Source organism: Panthera leo, chromosome C2, assembly GCF_018350215.1.
Source record: "Panthera leo isolate Ple1 chromosome C2, P.leo_Ple1_pat1.1, whole genome shotgun sequence".
In the NCBI taxonomy this organism is placed as follows: domain Eukaryota; kingdom Metazoa; phylum Chordata; class Mammalia; order Carnivora; family Felidae; genus Panthera; species Panthera leo.
Window position 1 is genome coordinate 75341157 of NC_056687.1, and position 25472 is coordinate 75366628.

General features: G+C 42.7%; 1 protein-coding gene across 4 annotated transcripts in view; it reads left to right on the forward strand.

Moving 5' to 3' along the window:
* MB21D2 (Mab-21 domain containing 2) overlaps positions 1-25472 on the forward strand; it is a 114191-nt gene that overhangs the window by 12769 nt on the left and 75950 nt on the right. The window contains exon 2 of one of the 4 annotated variants that reach the window (XM_042902994.1): positions 22480-22581. The exons of 2 other annotated variants lie outside the window; for them this stretch is intronic. The gene's annotated coding sequence lies outside the window, so the exon portion shown is untranslated. Of the gene's footprint in view, positions 1-5915; positions 5938-22479; positions 22582-25472 lie in introns of those variants that run through there. One more of the 4 variants, XM_042902996.1, reaches the window with a different exon arrangement.

Genomic DNA, 25472 nt, shown 5'->3' on the forward strand with positions numbered 1-25472 from the left:
CTGTGAAGTGTGTCCTTTTCTCACACCTGTGCTGTCTCCACAGCTGTGAGCCTCATGGTGAACACGTTCATCTCTGAACATCCTGTATGTATAGGAAGGGAGGGGCTGGCTGGCTGGACTGACCGCAGGACTCTGGGCCAGCCTATGCTTGGGGGGAGGTGCAGCTCCAGGGGCGAGGATGCCATCTTGGGACCTGAAGGAGAGCCACCAACTACTGTCCCTCCCTGCTGCTGGACTGGGGGCTCAGAGCCTTAGGAGGATTTAGAGTTGTAATAGGATTCAAAGAATTACAGACGAGTTAAGCCAGTGGGGATCTTCCTGAGATCAGTTCACCCACCCCAGCATTTTCCTGGTGGGGAAATTTTACCCCATGGTGGACAGTGACTTGCTCAAGGCCCAAATGGTGGTGGTTGGGAAATATGTCCCCGCTGTTGGACACAGATTGTTCCAAATGCTTTATAATCATTAACCCCTTTAATCCTCACAGCAGTCTTGTGATGAGGGTACTATTCCTGTTGCGACTTTATTGATAAGGAAACCACTGTAGGTAAGTCACTTGCACAAGCTGGCCATGGGGGCTCCATTCCAACCCAGGAACCCGGCTCCTTCCCTCCTTGTACCTCTCCAAAACACAAGTAGCCTTGCTTTCCCAGGCTCTGTGTTAATTGCTGGTATCTAGACGTGAGGTGGTGCCAAACACTGAGGGGTGGACGGAAGGAAGAGCGTGGTGGGTAAGGTGGAGAAGATGGTGATTGTGTTACCCTGCAAGCCAGTGGCTTATATGGTTCTTCTGGTTCCTGGTCCAGAGTCTTGTCATTCCATCATTAGGCCTTCCTTGGCAGCACTCAGGACAAACATTCCTTTGAGGCTTGTGGTTTATGTTTATTGAAAGTCCTTTGTATTACATCTCATCATCTCCACAGTCTCTCCGTTTTGAAAGAAAGAAGGCGTGTCCCAGTTAAGTGATTGATTTAAAGCTGTATAAAGGTCAACTAGGCCCTTGATACTAAGTAAATTAGGGCAGTTTTATGAAGGCTTTTTCCTCTCTCTCTTCCACTTCCACCCCCCCCCCCCCAGTGGGTTTCGTTCCAGATTTAGAGCATTTAATTAGGACATAGTTAATGTAGTCTATCGTTGTGGGGAGAATGGGGAGCAGATCTTTTTTCAGTGAAAGACAGATGCCAAAGGTACCCTTGACAAAATTTGAAATCAAAATTTATAAATTGAATTGGATTTTATGTGGCCCAAGGCATCTGCCTCTTCAGTGTTGTGACTGTTTTTGAAAAGTGTTCAAGTAAATCACTTTGCCCAGTTTCCCTGCTTTGTAAGCACAGGTGTTTGTGCATTGGCTTGTCTTTATCATTGGCATCATGCTGCAAGGTCAGTCATTGGGATGAAACAACTTCTTGAGATGCTAGTGCTCATGATACAGGAGATTGGATTAGAATCCTTAGAGAAGCTCCATTCCCAACCTACTTACTCATGGCTTTCACACAGTAGAATATCCGTGGCAATGGAAGTCAATGGAAGTACCCCAGATTGGTGAACACATCTGCACAATGTAGCAACTCATGGGAAAGGATTTTGTTGTTGTTGTTGTTGTTGTTGTTGTTGTTGTTGTTGTTGTTTTGAGAGAGAGAAGGAGCCAGTGACCTAGGAGCAGAGAGAGTGAGACTCCCAGGAGGAGCAGAGGGAGAGAGAGAGAGAAGTGGGGCTCACCTGATGTGGGGCTTGTGCTTACCTGATGTGGAACTTGAACTCATGAACCGTGAGATCATGACCTGAGCCAAAGTCAGATGCTTGATGACTGAGCCACTGACGCACCCTGGGAAAGGGTTTTATAATGTCTAATTCTTGGGGAAGAGAGGACTGATGGGAAACGATTTTATTCAGTATTTTTGTCATTCAAGACCAACCAACCCCTGTCCCTGTCTCTTGGATCCCATTCTGTCTGCGGGCTGCTTTGGCTGAGGCCCTAGAGATTATTCCTGCCTCCTTCATCTGCAGGTTCTCTTTGTTACACATTCGTGTGTGCATCCTCTATTTTTTCAACAGAGACCTTGAAGGACCTCAGCAATAGCCCCTCTGCTAGGCAGTAGAAATACAGTGCGGAACAACCCTTCACATTGTTGACACAAGTCTTTGGAGGAGCTGGACAATGAAAAAAGAAATGTACATATTATGATCAAAGTCCTGAAGGAAAAACCAGAACAAAGCAGGGCATATTGCTGTGATTTGTCATTCCTTCTCCAGTTTGACGTCGCTGACCTTTCTCCCCTAACCTCTCTTCCCATGGCTTCTGTGACAACATACTCTTGCTAGTTTGCTCCTTTTTCTGTTTTCCGTGTAAGGGACAGACTTGAATGCTTTTTAACCCTTGGTGACTGCTTCTGTCTCTTCCTCCCTCACTTTCTTTGATCTGTCTCACAGTGCAATTTTTTGTCTCTGCTACTGCCAGTGTCCCAGCCTGGAACTTTTTACTGCCTCTTTGACAGCTCCCCCTGGGTGGCCCAGAGGTGCCACAGACTGAGCGTTCAAAGTGAAGTTGTGCTCCAAACCAGCTTCTCAGTCAGCCACACCACTGTTGACCCAAGTGCCAAAGACAGGAGCTTGAGAGTCCTCCTGAGTTCCCCACTCTTCCCCCACTGACCCCCCATCCCAGAGCTGGAAAGGAACTGAGGCCTGCCCATTCTGCCTCCTCCTTTAAGCCCTCACTTCCTTCTGTCCATTCCCGTTGTCGCCACCCTAAGTCGGGGCGACCACCATCTGTTTCCTGGATTACTGCAATAATCTGCACACTAGGTTTTCTGTTTCTAATCTTGCATGTTTCGAATCCATTCTGGAGAAGAATGATTCCAAGAAGAATCCATTCTTGGAAGCTGAGTCATCTTTACAATATGCCTAAATCCCTCCAGGGCAGCCCATGATTCTTCACATGGAGTTCACACTGCTCAAGTGTATTTCACAGGGCCTTTGGGGACCCAGCTGCTCATGTCTCTGGCTTCATCCCCTGCCAGTTTTACTGTTTATTTCCTGTACACTTGCTGTAAGGTAGGCCCTGTGTGAGGTACCAACTTTGCGTTCCCTCTTAAAGGAAAAACCCAGACATTCTGAATGGAACTAGAAGGCCTCAGTGCCCTGTCTCCTATGGCCTCTTTCACCTCATCTCAAACCTCAGACGTCTTCACTGACTTGGTTTCAGTCACATTGACCTTTCAGTTCTTAGGAAATATCACATCACCACCCACTGAGGCCCTTTGCTGGAATGTCCCATCCCTCCCACCAGATGCCCACACAGCTCATGAACTTCTGTTACCCATAAGATCTCAGCTCAGTCAAATCAGCACTTCTTAGGGAGGCCTTTCAGGCCAGCCCAGAACTGGCCAAGTTCTCTTAAACTGGCCTCCTAGCTTCCCGGGCTTCTTGGTTGCACTGGTCAGTTATGAACTAGCAGTGATTTATGACTGATGTCTGACTTTTCCCACTGCCATGAAAGCTTGATGATCGTCTCTGGTTATCTGTTATTTTTTTCACTTGCCTGAATTATAATTGTTCAATAAATTATGTGTGTGTGGGGGGGGCTCCATAAATATTGGTGGTGGTGTTGGCTATTCTTCCTTTGTCCTAGCAGTTAGGTGGTAGACAGTTCATGATAAGTTCATGATGATGGCCACGTGTGTGGTGAGTTCTGAGTACGTACCTTGGTGTGGTGAGGGGGTTTGTCTTCCTTCCCCAGTCTCCCACCTCTCTGCAGCATGTAGACTTGGAATTACAAACATGTGGACTTTAGAAATTATGTAGTCCAATCATTTCCAACCTGTTCTAAACATGAGGGTCTTTTTTTTTTTTTAATCCTGTGACATAAATTATGAAGGTTTAAATGGGAGTGGTTATATTTTTACTGTCAGTTCATTGGGGAAAAATGAGTAGTTATGGAAAGCTACAGTGGATTTAGTTAACCATGGAAATTGCATTGAATTTTTTTGTAATAACATCTACATGTATTTGAAAAATACTGGTGTGTATGCATTAGAGCAAGTGCTTGGTGGGCATATGGATTTATAGTACCAATAACTCCATGCTTCTGTGCTCTCTCAGGAACTAGCCATTTAGTCTGGCTCTTTATTTTACATTTGCATGAGATTTAGAACTGGTTACCTGGGAGCTTATGTTTCTCTGTATATATGTTTTATTTGAGCAGTGTAGTGTTTTTAAAAATTTAGAGCAAACATTTAAAAGCTGGGAGATTTTTCACAAAATCAGATTTTCAACTTGAAAAATTAGAGGGACTGGGCCTTATTTACCATATGGCCATAATCACCTGGTACTGACCAGTAAGTGACTCCTTTAGAAGTGCCACACTTCTGGGGCTCCTGGGTGGCTCAGTCGGTTGAGCGTCCAACTTTGGCTCAGGTCATGATCTCACGGTTTGTGAGTTTGAGCCCCATGTTGGGCTCTGTACTGACAGCTCAGAGCCTGGAGCCTGCTTCAGATTCTGTGTCTCCCTCTCTCTCTGCTTGCCTCTCTCTCTCTCTCTCTCTCTCAAAAACAAATAAACATTACTAAAAAAAAAAAAAAAGAATTAGAAGTGCCACTCTTCTGGGGCACCTGGGTGGCTTAGTCAGTTAAGCATCCGACTTTGGCTCCGGTCATGATCTCATGGTTCACAAGTTCGAGCCCCGTGTTGGGCTCTGTGCTGACAGCTCAGAGCCTAGAGCCTGCTTCAGATTCTGTGTTTCTGTCTCTCTCTGCCTCTCCCCTGCTCACACTCTGTCACTCTCTCTGTCAAAAATTAAAAAAAAAATTGAAAAACTTAAAAAAAAAAGAAAGAAGTGCCACATTTCCTTCTGTATGTCATGGTGCTCACCTATGTCTATGGCTATAGAGCAAGTTGCCCGTAAAATGGGACCTGGAAACCTGGTGACCCCTCCCCTAAAGGAAGGAGGCCTCCTGTCAGGTGTCTGCAGAAGCTTGTGAATAGGAAGGGCCCTGGGTCAGGAGTCAGGAAGCCTGGATCCTTGTCCCCTTGCTGTTACTGACTAGCTTGCTGACCTTGAACAAGATATGCAATCTGAGCCTCAGTTTTGTCGTCTGTTACCAATTTGAGAAACACCTCCTGGGCCCCGCAGTTTTGTTTGGTCTGGTAGTATAATGGGGCATGTTTGTTATTAAGTCCCCCATGTTCTCTTTCCTTGTCTCTGCCTCTGTCTCATGGAGGGATTTATCATCTATTATTGCACCTTGCTGTTCACTTCAGAAATATGAGAAGGGAGCTCTCGGTTCTCCCCTCTTTCTCTCTCCCATTTTTTTTACCCCTGGCCTGTCTGGAGCACTTCTCTTCCTTTTATCCCACGTCCTCTGCTCCTGCAGAGGGGTGGGGGTCCCAAAGCCATACCCAAGCTCCTGCAGTGACACCCAAGACACCTCAAAGTTGAACTCCAAATATCAAAGAATTGTGGTTGCATTATTGCCTATTGAGATACTCAGTAACTGGCCAACCGTGGTGCTGCTAATATTCTGAAATGCTAACAGGATACCAGGCTAGCATGGAGGATTTGGTTTTCAGTGACATCGTCCTTGTAGGCAAGATGTGTGGTTATGCATTAAATTTCACTCTTTGAAAGGAACAATCCAGTGCTTTTGTCCTTCTGGATCTGCAAGGGACAGTAGGCATCAATGCCACAAAAGAGGAAATAAACAGGAGTGTCAGTCTCTGGGATTACATGAAGCAGGGTGGTGTAGTGGAAAGAAAAGAATGGTGTTTTGGGGTCGGGCAAACCTGAGTCTGTTATGGGATAGCTGTGTGACGCTGGGCAAACTTTCTGAGCCTGTTTCTTTGTTAATAAAACAGGGATCAAAGAACATGTTTTATCTTTTAATTTTATGCAGGCCCACCTCAGAGATGTTGCAGGTTCAGGGCTAGACTACTGTAATAAAGTGAGTATCGTAATAAAGCAAGTTAAATGAATTATTTGGTTTTCCCAATGCATAGAAAATTCTGTTTATGCTATACTGAAGTCTAAGTGTGCAGTTAAGCAGTATGTCTAAAAAAAAAAAAAAAAAAACAATGCACATACCTCAGTTTAGAAATACCTCCTTGCTAAACAATGCCAACCCGCGTCTGAGCTTTCAGGGAGTGGAAGTGACAGATCACACGTCATCATAACAAATAGAGTAATACAGAAAAGGTTTGAAATACTGCAAGAATTGCCAAAATGTGACACAGAGACACGAAGTGAGCAGATGCTGTTGGAAACATGGTGCCCATAGACTTGCTTGGTACAGGGTGGCCCCAAACCTTCAATTTGTTTAAAAAAAAAAAAGGGTAATAGGTGCAAAGTGCAATAAAGGGAAGCACAGAAAACAGTGTGCCTGTACATGAAATTGCCCTTCTTGTCCTTTTTTTTTTTTTTTTTTTCTGAAAATCCTTTTTTTCCTCCTTGAAATAAGATTAGTGGGTCAGCCCGTGAACAGAGAACTAGCATAAAGTTGTCTCAATAAAAGTGTACTGTGATTCTTTGTGCAAACATTTTGGCTCAACATTCTCTTGGGAAGGTAGAATGGAGCTCCTAGTGATTTCTTTTTTTTTTTAAGCTTTGTAAATAAACAAAAGTAGATTTTCCAGGAAACTTAAAGAGATTTCTTCTGCCTTTAATGGTTTTCCAGATGTTTTGAAGAGGGTAGGATTGGCCAAACTGGATGCTTACTCCAGCCACTCTATAAACCCAGCTCACAGGGCCTTTGGGAGGGGAACAGAGCCCTCTCCTCCCACCCCTCCCACCCCCATTCCACAGTGATCGGCTGCCTGGATTAAAGTAAGTGAAATAAAGTTGAGGTTTAAAATTTGATATTTCTATCAATTTTTACCCCAAAGAGAGGGAGAGGGAGATAATTTAGGGGAGACCTGACCTGGAGATGACTGGGGTATATGCTCAGGTATGAGAGAATGTGGCATGCACACTCAAAAGTCTGCATAGGAGTTTAAGATTGCACTGATACTTTTAAGAATTTAGGGTGGCGCTAGAGGTTGGGCATCTGCTGGTGAAATGAAGGAGAAGGGCCCTGGACCAGATGTAAGAGTATTAAGAAGAGACTCCTCCTCCAGGTTTCTTGAGAAGTGGGGGCCATGCAGAGATGCCCTAGCAGGTACCCCATTCACCTACCCGTCACGCAGCCTCCAGGAATTGATGACTGGCTGGTTTTGTGGAGAGTGAACTTGGAGTTGATGATGAGTTGGACACCCAAAAGGATCCTGCAGAGACTGAAAAGGCCTTGGGAATGTTTCCTGAGGGGTCAAAGAGGAGATTTCTTATGAATGCTTGCTTTTGTTACTACTCTTAACTTTTTGTGTTGTGATTAGGTGAGAAAAAGCTGGAAGGGAAGTCTTTCCCTTGAGGGAGAACTGCCCTGTGAAACAGTTGTACCATTCCTCAAAATGCTAGCTCCTGTGACCCAAGTGGGAGATGGAGGGCCAGGTGCTGGGTGGGCAGGGGAAGATGGCTTCTTAAGGAATGGAGGGGTGGAGCCTCATCTCCGCTTTCAGGAATAGAAGCGGAAGCTCTAGTAACTTCTTCAGAAAAGAAATGTGACAACATTATGGGCCATGGACAACAAGTTTGTAAGGTTCTGGCAGCTTTTAAATGTTCTTGGGTTTGTTGCTTCTATTACCCATTGTCTCTCTGCTGTTATGAGAGGTAGAGATCTCCGAGATGAGAGATGTACTTATCTTCAGGGGGAGCCAGGTAGAGGGCTGCGCATAAAGCTGGGGAGACAAGGCTCTACTGGAAAACCGGTGGGGGACAGAAGAACCTGGGTTGGTCTCTGAGGAAGGGGCAGCCACTCCTGCCTCAACAAGGCTAAGAATTGCTAGGGATGCTTCCCAGTTGTTTCAAGAAGTGGAAGATTATCCTGTGATACCACAGGCATTTGAGACGTTGCTCTCTTGCTTACTGTGTTGTCTTCAGGAAGTCACTTACCCTCTCTAGCACTCCCTTTCCCATCTATAAATGGGGAAATTGGGTTGCCCGAGTCTATGATTTTAGGATTCTGTAAGTCATTGATACCGGAAACTTGCAACGAGTAGCTGTACTTTTGACATTTCTGGGATAGATGTGGAGATTTGCCAAGGTAGTTGGTTTGGGGGCAGGTATTTTTGCAGGGACTGTATGGAGAGCGGTTTCTGTTCTCATTTGGGGAAGTCATAGCGCCACATCACAATACTCACGGGGAAGCCCAGGTCCCCTCCTGTGGCTCCCTGAAGGGCGACTCCTTGCACTCCAGGGAAGTGTGGCCCCTGTCAGAGGTTGGTGAGCTGGCCCCTGTTGCTATTACTGGTACAGAAGCTCAGGGCTACAAGCTCAGTGGACCCTGGCTGCACCATGGAAGGCACCAAGAAGGCAGTTTATACTGAAGGTGACAGCCAAATATTTTTGTACAAATTAAAGTAGGTCACCAAATGCAGACTTCATCTTATCTTTTTAAAAGACTTCCTGCTCATTTGCAAAGGTTCCAAATAATACAGTTTCAGAGGTTCAGAGGTGTCTAATGCAATTTTTACCCCCCTCTCTGTACATAATTCTATGCCCATTGTGTAACGCTATTAGAAACATTAGGGTAATTAGAGAGCTACTCTCTGCTTTTCATTTGCTGTAATACTAACCCTCAGTCTGCCTACACTGGTCATATTAATAAGTAATGACTCAAAATTAAAAAGAATTCGGCAGACTCCTAAATTAAGATTTTTCTAAGCCTTTCTTCCTCGCAGTCACATGCTACTTACTGCATGCAGGTGGGGAAGGTGATACATGGGCATATGCTTTGGGTTAGGGGTTCAGAGACCCTGCTTCTAAGTCTTCGTTTGGAAAGCAGGGACACAGCTATCTGAACTCTCTGTCACTGGTGGGTGTGAGGAGCAGAGAGCCTGTTGGGTGTGAAAGCACTTTGGAAGCTGATGATGGATGGACAAATGCCAAGCAATCGGGGGTGATGACACAGTTCCTGAAGTGTGAGCAAAAAGAGAATGCCATTTTCCCATGTGCTTCTGGGCACCCTTAGACGTGTGTTTCGTGGAACAGAAATTTTACACTTAATATTTGGTCTGATAATTGTTATGCTTGTTGGACACATTAGCACGTACAAAGAACATTTTCCCCCAAACTCTCTTAGGGAAGTGGTTTTGTGTTTTTATATCCTACCAAGCAATTAAGGTGCCGATGGGTTAAGTAATATGCCTAAAATCAAATTAAACTGTTCAAAAATACTTTGCTAAACATTTGGCTTGTCTTCATAGCCTTTGGAGCTTTTCTTTTCTCATTTATCACATTTGACTCTGGGAAGGCTTCCACCACCTCTATAGCAATAATAACAGCTGGCATTTATTGAAGCTTGCCTATGCCAGCCCAGTGTACAGATGAGGAAAGCAAGGCACAGAGATGTTAGCTTGCCAAAGGTAACACAGCTCATGCGACAGCCCCATCTGAGCTATTTCTGTGCTACTAGGAATAAAAGCAGGCCTAAAAGCATTGACTGTATCCTAGGAGCCAGGTGCTATGTTAAGTAATGCCCATTCAGAACCTCGTTTGGTGGCACACTCCCTGTGAGGGAGGCCCTGGAAAATGTTCTGCAGGCGGGAAACTCCTATCATCCTTTCTGGTTTCACAGTCCACTTACAGCATCTCCATTTTGCTTTTCTCTTGCTGATCTGGAAACAATCCCTCTTATGATGCTTTCCTTACTCTCCTATAACACTGGTTTTGCTAATCAAGATGTTACACGTCAGCTGCCTGCAGCCTGAATTTAGCAGGTAGACCTATCATAGTTGACCCTGATTGTATTAAAAACAAATATGAAATTGAGTTAGGTGACAGCCTCTAAAAATTCAGGTGACTATAGTGGTGCCTGGGTGGCCTAGTCAGCTGAGCATCCGAACTTCGGCTTGGGTTATGGTCTTGCGGTCCGTGGGCTTGGGCCCCATGTTGGGCTCTGTGCTGACAGCTCAGAGCCTGGAGCCTGCTTTGGATTCTGTGTGTCCCTCTCTCTCTGCCCCTCCCCTGCTAATGCTGTGTCTTTTCTGTCTCTCAAAAATGAATTAACATTTAAAAATAAATAAATAAAAATTTAGGTGACTATAGAAAAAAAATCCACATTTGGGATTTCTTGTGAAAAACTGTGACAAGACAGGATTTGCTTATCCACCTACCAGCACCAAACCACTCCCTTTAGACTGAAAATGACCTTCATCCCCCACCCCCACCCCATCTTCTTTCTCCATCGCCTGCCTAACTATCAGACTGTGATACCTAGGAATGTATACCTTATGTAAGATAGAAAAATAAATACATTTGGGCATACAGAAGAAATTTAGGAAGTGTATGTTGAATTGAATTAAAGTTACTGGCTTAGAAATAGTCTTAGTTTGGTAATAGAATATTTGCTATTTGTGAGCTGACCATTTCTCATGATACTTTTTGGGCAGATGGGTACATTAGGCTTAATCTATTATTTAAGGAAAGAAAGGCTCTGTCCCTATGCTTGAAGGTCTATGACTCATCAAAAGTTAAAAGATATACTTAGACCTACTCTTGATAAAATTACTTTTATTGTCCTAGTCAGCATCTGGGAATATGAGAAAACAGTATTTTCTTTAAAACAAACCATAGATTTGATGAGTTAAATGAGGTAATGTATGTGAAAGCACTTTATATATTATTGGGTATTGAGCCAGTAAGTTATTGGAGATGTTTTGGGAGCATTATCACCTTATCATCATTTCAAGCTTATGACAGACATTTAAATCTTTGCTCTCCGCCACTTTGTACCTTACTCGATGAGGCACTTACCTCTCCTTTTCCATAGGTATATAAAAATGTGGCTAATGTTATTTCCCAGCACCTAGTACAGTGCCTGCTGTAGAAAAGGTGCTCATATTTATGCTGGCTAAGTGAATAAATAAATAAATAGACATGGGGGTTTTTGAGACCTTACTGAGCTAGTGCACATAAAACATCAAGCAGAGTGTCATATATTAGCTTGCAGTTTTTAGTTTAGACTGTTTTCTAAAACTTTCTCCTGGACACAGCCTGGGGGGTGATCTGTGTTCTTGGATGAAGGCAATGGAGAGTTGGCAGGTGTGCCGACAGGCAGGTGACAGAGGCCGCAGAGCCCCGGGCTGTGTGTGAGGTGCTGGATGGACAGAAGCAAACTCCTACAAGGGCCAGAGCTGGTCTGTTGCTCTCATCCCTGGCCTGTCTCATCCAGAGCATGCCACAGGCAGATGATTAGGCAGGGGCTAGGTGAGTTCAGACACATGGAATTCTGGACCTTGGGATTAAACTAATGGAAATAATATGTCAGATCTGGAAGGGCCCTTTGCAGTCATCAGGCTCATCACTTTCTCTATGTAAAGATGTGGAAAGAGCAAGGACACTGGAGTTGGAGAGGCCTTGGTCTTAATCTCCCTGGGTTGCCTTTTCCTATCTAACTGTTGGCATGAGTCTTAACTTCCTTGATTCTCATGGCAATTCATTGGCTGTTTTTGAGGCTTAAATTCAGTAAAAAGCATTCTTTTTTTAAATTAACCATTTTATGTTTTAACTGTTTTTTATTTATTTTTGAGAGAGAGAGAGAGAGAGAGTGGGGGAGATGCAGAGAAAGGGAGACAGAGGATCCGAAGTGGTCTCCACACTGACAGCAGAGAGCTTGATGCGGGACTTGAACTCATGAACTGCGAGATCATGACCTGAGCCAAAGTCGGACACTCAACCGACTGAGCACCCAGGTGCCCCAAGTATAAAACATTCTTAGCACGATACCTGACATGGACTTGGTACCAAAGAAAAATAGTGACCCTTATTGTCATGGAAAGGAAGTGGAAGTCTAGAGAGACAGGAATGGTTTGTGATAAGTGCTGGCTGTGGGGTGTCCACCTGGTGCTGGTATCTCCCAGTGTGGGTGTGTGGTGGGCAGGAGATAGATGTTTATTGCGGCCAAAACTGAGCTGCCTTTGTTGGAGAGTGAGCTAGTTTAGGAATATCACAGCGCAGGATCTACTTACTTATTTGAGATAAAAGGGTGCACCAAATTAATTGGAGCAGGAAGCTTCCAGAAGAACTTTAGGCAAGTTGGAAGAGATGATGTGTGTTTTGTATTCTAAATAGATCTCTGGTTTCGTCTGCTGAGTGGTGGTCTTGTTTTTTGAGATAAGCTGTGAAGAAAAATGATGAAAATTATCTCTAAAAATATAAGAACTTTGAGCATGTCACTGTCATTTTCCTCCTCTCAAGACAATCTTTGAATTTTTACTAATACTTTAAAATTGCCTTTCTGCTTTCTCTCCACTGCTCTGCCTGGATGTGATATTTAGGGACTTCTAAGAGGCATGTGCATCCTATATCAGTAACCACCTGCTACGGATGACACAAGGGTGGCCATTGTGACTTCATGACCTATCCTCACACTATATATCATTTTTGCTGAAATTCACGCGTTTCAAAGGTTTTTGCAAGATAGCACAATCACTTGGCTTCGTGGCTTTCAGAATTTATGAGTTTGTACCTGTGCGGTCAGGAAGAGGCATGGCATGCCAACTGTTAACTTTATAGATAAGGTTTTTTCTGTAATCATTGCTCACAAACCAGACCACGTCAGACGTTTTCAGTACCTGGAAAACCATCATGCAGGAGGCTCAGGTTTACTTTTTGTCATCCTGCGCCATCAGGCATTAAAAGCCAACTCTGCCACCCTCTAAAACCCTGGCTTTCTTTAAAGGACAAGTGCAAGCTTTTTGTTTCTCTGGTGTCTTGAATGTTCAAGGTTCATTCAAATCATGATCTATCCAAGTCTAGAGAGTTGAAAACATTAGGAAAAAAAATCTTCATTCTTTTATTTCTGATGGGAATTTCCCCTGACGACTGTGATCTGTGAAAATAAACTACACAACCATGAGATTCCTGCTTGTTTGCACATTACTTTGCCATTAACAAGTCACTTTTACATATTTGGGGGTATGTGGTATGAGGATATGAGGTTAGAGGTATGAGGATACGTCTCCTGTGACAAAGGCAGGAACATGCTTTGGTTACTTATTCCAAGGATGTGTTTTTCCAGAAGCACCAAACTATGTCAAGAAAAAGTTGCTCTTGTTTTTGTGTCCTCAGGGAATAAAGAAAAGTGAAAAGAATTGTTTTTCTGATGAGCTGTAGTTTCAGAAATTGCATTAGACATTTCTTATTTCTTAAAATCCACCTTTCACAGAAAAGACATTTCTGACGTCAAATTTTGGATTATTTGGGTTTCTTATTGACTGAGCAGCATTTTTATTATTTTCTCTTATTAAACTGAGGGCCAGCTCTCTAGATGTAGGTGTTTAGGATATGAAGTCTTTCCATAGGACTGGATTTAGTTTTAGGAATGGTAGAGTGTGGGTGTGAAAACTTTTACCGTAATGTTTTACTGTCATGTACATTTTGCAAATAATCCACGGAACACTTTTCAAGTTTTGGTCCTTTGGGTATATAGGGTTTTTTTTGTTCCTCTATTCCTTTTGGAGGGGTAACAGTTTGGCTTGGGCTTGCGCCTCCCTGGAACAAGCCTCTAGAAACTGTTTTTAGCCATGTTTCTTTGTCATCCTGTGATATACTGGATGGCTTGGGCAGGCAGGGCCTGGCCTGGGCAGGTGTCTTATAGTTTCCCTACAGGCTGCAGTCTCACGGAAGTTTCTGGGACTAGGCACAAAGAGATATTTATTCGTTTTTTTGGTTTTTATTACTTTTTTAAGTTTATTTATTTAGAGATGGAGGGCATGCACACGGGGGTGGGGAGGGTCAGAAAGAGCAGGGAGAGAGAATCCCAAGCAGGCTCCGCCCTGTCAGCACAGAGCCCGACACAGGACTTGATCCTACGAACCGTGAGATCATGACCTGAGCTGAAATCAAGAGTCTGATGCATAACTGACTGAGGCACCCAGGCGTCCCAGTACAATGAGACTTAAAAAGAGTAACATACATCAACTAAAAATTAAGTATGAAGTGTGAAATTAGAGATTCAGAGCCAAGAAACATCTCAGAATAACCAATTCATTGAATTTTCTTCCCCAGGAAGCTTCAATAGTCTGCATTCCAGCCATTCCAAGCTACTCATTGGTTTCGGTTTTCACATGCCTCAGTGTCTTAGTTTGTATTTTTCCTTGTTCATGTATTATAAGCGTCAGTATTTTAAGGCCCAGCCTGAAAACCATCTTAAAGGAGACCTCCTTAATCCTTTTGTCAGTATTCTGCCTGCTCTGAATGGAGTGTGTGTGTGTGTGTGTGTGTGTGTGTTGAGCAGATAAATAAATTCTGTTTTAATTTTTCTCCTGGTGATTTTTCCACTGGACTATACAGTCCAGTCTGTGGAAGGTAGGACTGTGTGGGGGTGTTTTCCTTCTACCCACTGGTGGCTGCTCCCTGTGGCCCTGTGTGAATGGTAAGAGAGGGGCATGGTCCAAGCTGTTCCTCTAGACTTTGGATAGCTTGGAGCTAGAGTTCCCAAGGTAGAGAGGGCATAGTACCATTTCCTTTATATCACTCCTCGCTGAGAGAAGTGAGAATTAACACTTTAGGAAACATTTTTTTGCAAAGAGGGGAGGGATTTAGAGGCTATAATTAGATTTCAAAAGACAATGAGTGGAGACAAAGCATTTTAAGTGAAGTGATTCATATAAACTGCTTAGTGCTTGCTTAGCACTTAGCAAGCTCTCAAGAAATGGGAACTGTATGATCATATGGTAATGGCTTAATCACATATCATACTGGCTAAAGGAGGGAATCCTCAATTATAATCCCTGCCCTCTGGGCATGTGTAGTCTAATGGATAACAGAACAGTCTCTGAGGACAGAATACTTTGGTCACGTCCACCTGATGACCATAAGACATTAGAGGAACTAATTGTATTTTATGGACATGATATTTTATGAGTAGAAATTCTTTTTTTTTTGGTTCTTTTTTTTTTCAATATATGAAATTTATTGTCAAATTGGTTTCCATACAACACCCAGTGCTCATCCCAAAAGGTGCCCTCCTCAGTACCCATTACCCACCCTCTTTTTTTGGTTCTTTAAAGATATGATGATTGTTTAGGAATGTTTGTGCTTAAATAGATTTTATTTCTTTTTCAAATGGAATTTACTAGAGTTTCCAAGATATTTTGCTCTTGTAACCTTCTTACATTTTGTTAATGATTCTCAAGTCTTGCCTTGGCTTCTGAACTTTGATATATAGACTTTTTTTTTTTTTTTCTTAGTAAAAAGTTTTTGTCCTGTCCACTGTTTTGGTGATCACCACTGAATGAATAATGATGCCTGCTGCTGGGGTGGTGCAAGGGGATCGGGAGACCTTTCTCCAGAACACAGCAGTGTGGGTGCCCTTCTAGTCTCCAGAGAAGCAATCTAAAGAAAGCTTAGCTGGCTTCTCCCCTTACAAATGCTTGCTTGCTTGCTTCCGTAAGCCCTCTATTGCCTTGCTATTCAGTGTATGACCCGTGGACCTGCTGCATCACCTGGGAGCTTGTTAGAAATGCAGTATTTCAGCCCCTGCCCCAGTCCTGCTGAACAGAACCCACATGTTAACAAGATCCCAAGGCAAGTTATATGCAGGTTCAAGGTCTAGAAGCACTGGCCGTTCTAGAACCACAGCAGCAGGCAAGGCAGGTCTCAGAACTGTTAACATTTGAAAAATATGCTGCTTTTTATTTCTGCTTCAAAGTAGAGATAAAATTGTGAAATGAAATTTGTTTTGGTTGGGCTGAACCTTCATTTAAGACTTGTTATCTTGGAGAACCTCCAATATATGTAAGTAGGGAGACTAGTATAATGACCCCCTATTTACCTGTCACCCAGCTTTAACAGCTCTAAACCCAAACTAATTTTATTTCTCAACCCAATCCTACCCTGCCCTGGAAAACAAATCACAGCCATATAATTTATCCCCAAACATTTCTTTTTCCCTTTTTAAAATTTGTGGTAAAATATACACAACATGAAACATACCATCTTGAGATTCTGAAGTGCACCCTTAAATGGTGTTAAGTACATTCACATTTTTGTGCAACCAAGCTCGAGAACTCTCTTCATCTGGCAAAACTGAAGGTCTATAAACATTAAACAGCATCTTTTTCCTTGTTAACATAACCGCAGTACTATCTCATGCCAAAAAAAGTTACATTAATTTCTTAACATCAAATACCCGATCAGTGTTCAGATACCAAATTAAGGCATTCAGCTCAACGTCTTCTCTCCGTGAAGCTGGTGGCCTTGTTTGTTCAGTGAAGAATCTAGAGGCAGGGTGACTGGAGGTTTTTCTCCTTTCCCACCCGGGAGCCTGGCAGGATTTTGCATGAAGGTTTTGTAATTTCCAATATTCTTCTATTTTCAGAAATCAAGAGTTTTACGGTAAAAAGAGCATGGACTTTTGATTAGAAGAACGAAGTCTGAGTCACTTATTGCTTCTTAGAATTGGGCAAAATAGTTACTCTTTTATCATTTCAGGCACAAGACTGCAATGAAAATCGAGTTAAATTGGAATACCATATAGCAATTAGAATGAATAAGCTAGAGCCCTATTTCCTGGGGGGCTAAATCTCAAAACCAGTTCAGAAGAGCAGGTTGCAGAATGATTTGTGCAGCCTGATACCATGTATTTAATGTTGGACAACAAACAATACTACAAATTGTTTATGATTATGCACGTGGTAAGAGTATGACAACATGCTTCAGAATGATAGCTGCACATTTTAGGATAACAGTCTCCTCTCTCAGTGACAGGAAAGTGTCATGGAATGACTGTTTCTGTAGTTTTTTATTACCCCAAATTCTGAAGGAAGTGTGGTGAAATGTCAAGATTTGCTACAGCTGCCTGATGGGTATTCACGGTGTTAGTTCTGTCATGTATGTTTGGACACGCTGCAGGAGAAAGACTTTTTAAAACCTGGTCAGTTTATGTGCAAATATTTTTCAGACTCAAGTTACTCAAAAAGGTTACTAGGTGTATTCTCTTGACACTTGCAGCTCATCCCAGAAATTTTATGCTGAAGAACAACAACAAAAAAATTGATATTGGGCACAAAAACTATGAAAGTGATTTAACTGGTGGCCCTCTTGGTAGCGTTAAAGGTGTAAAAAAACCAAAAAACCAAAAGAACCCCCAAAAACCAAAACCTAGGAAGAGCCACTTGTGAAGTGTATGGTGGTGTTCAACTTCCAAGCAGTCTTCTGTGCCCCATCCATTTTACCTGGGTGGATTCTGGTGAAGTACCAAAGAGTTTCAACAGTAGGCCAAAGCCTTTTTTTAATTTGATCGGAATGGATAGCTCGGTTGCTTCCCAGGAAGATTTGAGGTGGCAACGTAGGAGCTCTGCTGTGGCTGTGTGACCTTGAAAGCGTCTCCTGGTCACAGAGCCTGCACTTCGCCCTCACTTCCCTCTGTTGCTGTCCTGTCTCTGGATAGTACGGCTCGGCTCAGAGTCCTGGGAGACAGGTGACGGTTTCAAAGAGCACTGAGAAAGGGGCTCCTTGGGGGACTGTTGGGTTGAATCACCTTCTCCTTCCTCACATCCGGGTTTTCCTGTTGTGCAGATGGAGCCGACTGATTAGTGGTCTCATTAGGATAATCGTGCCTAGAGGGTATGATAAAGGGCACACATTTGATATTTATTCATGAGTGTGGAACGGAAACCATTCACCCTGGATGTTCTTTCCAGCAATGGGGAAGATTTGGGCTTTTCCACCAAAGTAAGTGTGCTGGGGGTGGGAAGCAGACATGTTAATTAAGCCCCGTTGTCAAGAATGATGGAATATGTCATGCCAACAGCTTAAATAATGTGTTATTTCTGCAGGTGGTCTAGCATCAAGATCCCTTAGTTGTGGATGTTTTATTGTTAGTAATTAAATCACGACTACAACTATAGTCACATCCAGTACCTGAAGACAGCCTGGAGGTCCGTTTCTAGTCTAATGTAACCCTTGCTACTGTGATTTTATTTCCCTCACAGAACCGATTTTTGTCCCCTTAATCATATTTATTGCTCTTATCTCAACTCTCAAATATCTCTAATCTTCCAGAAACATATATAATTATCTTTTAAGGGTCTGAATCGTGCCAGCTGTAGCAGAAGAATTGCTTCCTGGCTCTTGCATGACGCTAAATCATTTCGTATCAGGTCTTACCTATTAGAGTAGAAATGATACTCTGTCCATTTCTCTAAGTGATTCATGGATTTGTCCTCTCATTCAGGTATTCCTCAGGCATTTATGGAATGCCTCTCCTGTGTAGGGAGCTATGGCCAGTGCCTCGAAGGAGACAGAGTCATAGGAAGGGGGACACATACACATAGACACATTTGGCGAGAGAGTCTCAAAGTAACCTCAGAATTTCTGTTTGACTTTGGTCAGGACAGAACAATTGTTGGCTTTGAAACCTATCTGTGTACCTCTACTACCCTCCACCTCCTTGCACTGTGGCTGGTTCACTTTTTCTCAGTCGCAGATAGTTCATGGGGAGAGAGTGTTAGTGCAAACTTGCAGAATGACTTACTGTGTCTGAATGGTGGAGAAGTTAGGGGATGATTGGTTTAAAACATAAACAAGCAGCAGCTGTGGAAATGCAGTACAATTCCATGTTAACATCACTGCGTAAACACTGGACACTGCCTTCGAAAGGTAAGGGAATGTCTCGTTTGGTATATCAGATATATTCTGATATCAAGGACTTTGGGCCTAGCTTTTCATGTGTGTGAACCCGTGTGCCTATGAGTCAAAGTGGCTTTGACTCTTGGCTAGCTCCTTTGCTGTGACAAGATGTCTTCAGATGCCCAGAGACAACCATACAGACAGACCAAGCCTGAGAAATTACTAGAACAGACTTTTTTTTTTTTTTTTTTTTTTTTAAAGCAAATGGAACTTTCCTGTCTGTGTCTCCTGCCATGAGATGCCTCTAATGGAGAGTGGACATAGCTGGGTAGAGGTGAATTAACTCTTTCAAGTCAGGGAACTATTTAATAATCCTATGACTTTGTAGCTGGAACTGGCATTCAAGAGAGTGACTCTCCTAGTATTGACAGCGTCCCTGGTACTGAGATTTCAGGCTACTGACTCTCCCTGCTGAACGTTAACTAGAGATACAACTACTGTATAGTGTTTTAAGATAACTTCTAATGGATTGCTTCCTTTCCCCTCTTCTTTTAGAGAATGGTTGAGAATTTATATCCTTGACAGTAAATACTAAACCTACCTGTGAACTAAGCTAGAAGCAGTCTCTGTAATCCCCCACACTTTGGCATCTCTTTTTATCTATCCCTATACTGCTCTTTCTAACCTAAAAGATAAATGTTTATGTACATGTTTTACATCTATGTGAGGCTAGAAACTAGATCTTTTCTCTTGTATTTCTTTTGTCAGTGTATAACTTTTTTAAAGTTATAAACATGACTCTCATATAAATGTAAAATGAGTACATGTCAGTAGTATTGAACTCATGAATGAGGGAGCCAATTGGATGACAAAGCTGGTTCAGAGAGCATTTGAGGAACTGTGTAGTTATAGGCACTGACATATATTGAAATTAGATTGTTGGGTTAGATATGAAACTGGTTAATGCCCTCCAGGGCAATAAAACAACATTTGGGGCTCTCATTTCTACCAATCAGAAATCATATGGCTCTGTAATGGAGAAAAAAAATCTATAAGTTAGCATGTAACTTCACAAAGTCTGAACCCATTTCAATGGTAATAAGCAAATCAAACGCAGGTACATCTGCTAGAGAATAAAATAATCCTTATGCGTGCCTGTTGGGTAATATTCTAGTGTGGCGTCAAAAGTGCATACTGCCTTCCTTTTGCCTTATTTCCAAGAATTGCATATTGTTTTCTGACATCCTCACTGTTGTTAGTGTGCATTCCTTCATTTCTTTGTTTTGTTTAATAATTACTGAATGTCGGTTTTGTGCCGAGTAGTAGGTAGGCACTTAGAGGTACATAACTGAATGAGTCAGATGAGTCAGATGGTCCTTGCTTTCATGGAGCTCAGAGACTATTCTGTTAATATCCTAAAAGGGAGGCAGGGAGTTCTTTTCAGGAATCAGTTTTATTGTGGAGAAGCAATGGCAATCTTTTTTTTTTTTTTTTTTTTTTTTTTTTGGCTCACAGTCCCTTTTGGGTCTCTGTGCTTATAAGGCTAGGATAAAATGCAAATGTCACAAAGGAGGACAACCAGAGCCAGTACTTTTTGGGACAAGAGCAGATCAATATCCATGCCACTTCTTTTTGTTCTTGTGACATTTATATCTTTCTAGTGATAACGTTTCACAGCATCAAGATTGTGCCGTCTGACATGAAGAGCTCCCAATGGCCTGTCCCGCCAGGTCTCTCCAGAGACCCCCTCTGTTTGTCTCCACAGGTATAGATGTGCTTATTCCTGGTTAGACCAGTTTGTGCGGACCTGCCAGAGAGGCTGCTTGGTAACTGACAGCGCAAATTTCATGGCTGTCAGTACAATTTTCTTACAGCAAATATATATACATTTATTTAGGGTATTTGGAGGGTTTGCCAATTTAATTTAATTCGTCCTTCCAAAAAAATAATGTGTGTGTGTGGGGAGGGGACATTGCTGACATTTGTCTCAGAGCTGTAAAACAGGGACCCGCAAGGAGCCTTACAGATGCTCTGGCTGCCCCTTTCCCAGCTAACACTGGGAAACTCAGCACAGAGAAGCCAGATATTAATTGTGCTCTTGTGATGAGTCGCTACTAGACCTGAAGCTTTTGTTTAGTTTTTGGTTCCTTCTTCTATAATGGTGGTTCTCACCTGGATTTATTGGTGGCATATAGGAGTCCTCCAGGGAGGATGCTTTTCTTTTGTGTTTGCACCTGTGTATCTGTTTACAAAGATAGATGTGCTAGATGCTTGTTCAAGAAAATTTAATACTTAAAGGCATTAAGAAGAAAGCAAAAAAAAAAAATCCTCTGAAATCCTGGCCTTCAGAGATAATTTTACTGAAGATTTTTGGGCACATCCTTCCAGACAATCCTCTCCTTAAGTATTTACATCTATATCTATAGTTGCACTTCGATGATGTGTATGTCTCTTTATAATTTTCAGCAAATGCGAAGAGGATCATTTTCTTGCAATGGATTCTTCTTTAACTTGAAAAACAATACTCAACTTATTTTAAGTACAAATGGAAAGATTTTCCTTTTGGGTTGTATTTTACTCATATTACTGTATCTCCAGTGATATAACTTAAATTTTTAATGTTCTTACTTAATCATAAACATAAGGACAGGTCACGTCTTCAGAAGCAGTGGTTGTGCTAGCTGTAGAGATGCACCATTTGGCTTCCCTTTGAGGGAAGGGCTTGCTGACAGTTGTGGGGAGGGCAGTCTGCAGACAGCCTTGTACTAGCTGTCAGCTCCATGAGGGTCCCCCTTGGCTGTGTCTGCACAGAGTTATTCGCCCTAGGCCATGCCCTTCCTGGGGCATCTGCATCTGGTGACATCTGATGACATGTGACAGTATGGAACATGAAGGCTCCCTGGATACCAGAATGTCCTGCTGATAAGCTGAGGCTGTCAGATTGCTGTGGTGTTCCAGCTCTTCCTCTGCCCAATCTGCTTCCTCTTCCTCCCGTTACAAGGGTTAAGCCTTAAGAAACATCTTGAACTCCAGACTGTCACAGTGGATTTTGTTGTTGTTTACGAAATGGCTCCATAGCCATTGGTGCAGCGCGAGCTTCTACTTGAGTTGCTCCTGTGATGGCATCCTGGGAGCCGGTGGAGTCCTAGGGGGTTCAGGAGATCCTAACCCATCCCTCTTCTCCAAGAGAGCTCGCAGTCTCCTCTGCCCCTCATCAGAGGGTTTGAAGGGGTTTGGCTGTGGGCAGGTGTTAAAGCTGACTCTCTGTGGTTTTCAGGGAAAGTTTAAAAGACTTTGTTACTGATGGTATTCTCTACAATAAAATCTATTTTGATTTTTCCTGATATTAATCAGTTAAAGTTTTATCTGGTTTGGGAGACATTTCTCTGGAACCATTGAAAGCTCCTCCCTAAGAGTTAAGATCTTATTTTACTTTCTTTCTTTCTTTCTTTCTTTCTTTCTTTCTTTCTTTCTTTCTTTCTTTCTTTCTTTCTTTCTTGCTTGCTTGCTTGTCTGCCTACCTGCCTCTAATAGATACCCCTTTCCCTGACCCTGTCCACTTCCAACCTGATGCAGGATGGGTGGTGTCCTCTCTGGACGGTCCGTATTTGTACAACCTCTCCAGCCACTCTTTTATTCCAGCAGAAATTATAATCTCACTGATTGGCTGGGAAGAAATATGGTGATGGAAGGTGAAGGAAGCAGAGAGTGCCTTTTGGAGGCCTAAGGGTTTTTTTTCCAGTCACTACATGTGCTCAAATGCAACGTTGCTTTTGTTAGTACTGAGAGCACCGATGGACCCTGCCTCTGTCTTCTCAAGGTCCCTGTGGAGTCCTTCATTTCATGGCTGTTTGTGCTGGTGGAATCAGGCTTGAGGACAGCCATGTGTGCTCTGCAGCCCCTTGACATCTCCCCTCTCTGAGTGAGTCATTGTGGATCTCCCCCCTCATCCCCAACACTGAGTGTATTTTGCCTTTAAGCCCCTCTAGCCTTAGCCAGCAGATGCTGTGTGCATTCCAGCATCTGTGTGGGTTTTAGGGAAATAAGGAAGGCCTGCAGAAGGTGGCCATTGCTTCTTTAGCACATCTTTCTGTCCTTTTCCTGGGGTGGGGGTGGAGCACAGTGATCCTGCCCTTCAGCACCAGGTGCCCCCCATGTGATCAGCGTATATGCTAGCTGGGACTGTAGAGCCCAGTTGGGATTCTCACAGTAAGGTCTGCAAGTCATAGTTCATTTAAATGCAGAAATTCAAAAGCTGCCCTTGACTTAATGGATGCTTTTGAAAGCTTTTATAAAAAAAAAAAAAAAAAGTTTTTTATGAAAGGGCAAACTAGACCAGAAGATGCTGCTGAATAAATCTTTATTCTATAGAAGGTAATAAGCAAAGCCCTGATATCAAAGAAGTTAAGCTTTTTATTTCTTGTCCAATTTTCTCTGTTGGGGGAAAAGGTCTATAAAGTCACCCATCTGTGTCCACCTTTTTAATAACTTAGTCATGCTGTTGAATTTGCCTGGGGGAAGAGAACTCAGAAGTATGTAATACACCAGGAGTCAAAAAGCCATTCGAAGTCCTTTAATTCACTCCTCAATTTTGGATGTTGGGAGGTGGGAAGAAGGGGAGGGACTGTTCGAAGGGACTTTTGTTAGGGATGGTGCCTCCCTATCCCATGTCTTCTCCCTACCCTCAGGCTCTCTCTACCAGTGATTTTTTCCTTTTTCAACAATAGGTTTGTGTGAGAGGAAGGTTATGATTTACTGGGGAACCCCAAATTCCCAGCAACTGGTATCTTCGGCCTTTCCAAGTTTTGACAATAAAATACTAATCTGAATTTAGACATGGAAACTTCTGGAGAGAAAGATGTGCAAAACATGTGTCTGTCTAGAATACTTGCATGTGAGCTTACCGGACCCCCAAGCCCCCCCATCTGAGTAGCCTGGTATCACTCACTTTTTACCTATTCTTGTTAATAAAGATGTGTTGGTTAGGAGTTTGAACTAGATTCCTGGAGCAAACATTTGAGTACAGATAAATGTTTTATATATGCATATATATATATATATATATATATATATATATGTGTGTGTGTGTGTGTGTGTGTGTGTGTATGTATATGTTATAACATTTTGATGCATATATATACATACACACAGCATGTAACTACAGATAAACAATGCATGGTTGAGGAATTGCAGATGAATAGCATAGAACATGGGAAGATATCTGTATGAAGCCTTGTGGGAGGTCAGCAAGATTAACCCTACCTTTAGTGTCACTGACACCGGTGGCCAGGGATGCTTCATGGATGAGTTTATATTTGAGATGGGCAGAGCTTGGAGTAGTGAAGAATAGAGTGAAGAGGTATCCTATGTTCTCACTCATGTAGAATGTGAGAAACTTAACAGAAGACCATGGGGGAAGGGAAAGGGAAAAAATAGTTACAGAGAGGGAAGGAGCCAAACTATAAGAGACTCTTAAATACAGAGAACAAACTGAGAGTTGATGGGGGGGTGGGGGAGGGGAAAATGAATGATGGGCATTGAGGAGGGCACTTGTTGGGATAGGCACTGGGTGTTGTACGTAAGTGATGAATCATGGGAATCTACTCCCGAAGCCAAGAGCACACTGTATTCACCGTATGTCAGCTAATTTGGCAATAAATTATATTTAAAAAAATAATTTGGTCAGAGTGAATAAATCCACTTTTTTATTAAAAAAAAAAAAGAATGGTGTGAACAAAGTTTCAGATATTGGGAAAGTACTTACATGACTTGTCTGGTGGAGGTAAGCAGTTTGAAATGGTCCTGAATACTCAGGATGATTGTCCAAGTTTTTTTCTTTTTTTCAATTATGACATAGATAGTTACTAGTGCTCCTTTAAAGATGAGCTTGGAATCATCTAGAATGATTTGAAGGTAATACAGTTTAAGTGCAAAATAATAGATATGGTAATCTCTGGAATTCATTCCATCTCCTTAGGTGGAAAACTAAGAAAATAAAAGCATGTGGCTAAGCTCTTTGTGGAATCCTCGGGATCCTAACTAACACACATCTTTGCAGTACAGGGTGTTGGACTTGCTTAAAAACTGATGGCTTTTCATCACTCCCTCCTTCCTTCTCTCCTCCCTCTTTCTCTTTCTTGTATTCATCCATAAATGTAAATGAATTACTGTGGGCCAGACAATGTTCTAGATCCAGGAAATAAATGATGAGCAAGCCACTGTTCTTAGGTTTCCCTCAGAAAACAGACTGTTACAATAGTAAGCATCAGGTGCTATGAGAATACACACAGAAAGAGCACCTAACCAGGTTTTGTGCCCTAGGGGAGTTTCTGGAGACAGCTGGAGCCTGAAGGGCCAGTAGGAAGAAGCCAGACCAAGAAGGAAGAAAGAAGGAAAAAGGAAGAGCATTTTAACCAGAGGGCAAATTACTCAAAGGCCACTGAGCCCAAGGAAAAAACATGACCCTCAGAGGAGCCACAAGTAGCTTAGTGTGGCTGACAGGTGGAGTGAATGGAGGAAATGGTGAGAAGCCAGGGTGCAGAGTAAACAGAGGCTAGGTAATAAAGAGCCTTGTGCACTAACCTCACTTATTGTAGGGCATTGTCAACATAAGGCAATTGCTATTGATGGGCTTTAAGCAGGGAAATGAAACACACTTCCCTTCAGGAAGACCACCATGACACAATGTTGGGAATAGATCGGATAGACCAAATGAAGGCAGACCAGTTAGGAGTGCGTTGCAATAGTCCGGGAAGGAGATGATGGGAGCCTGAACTGGAATAGGAGCAGCAGTTATGGAGAAAACTGGGCATG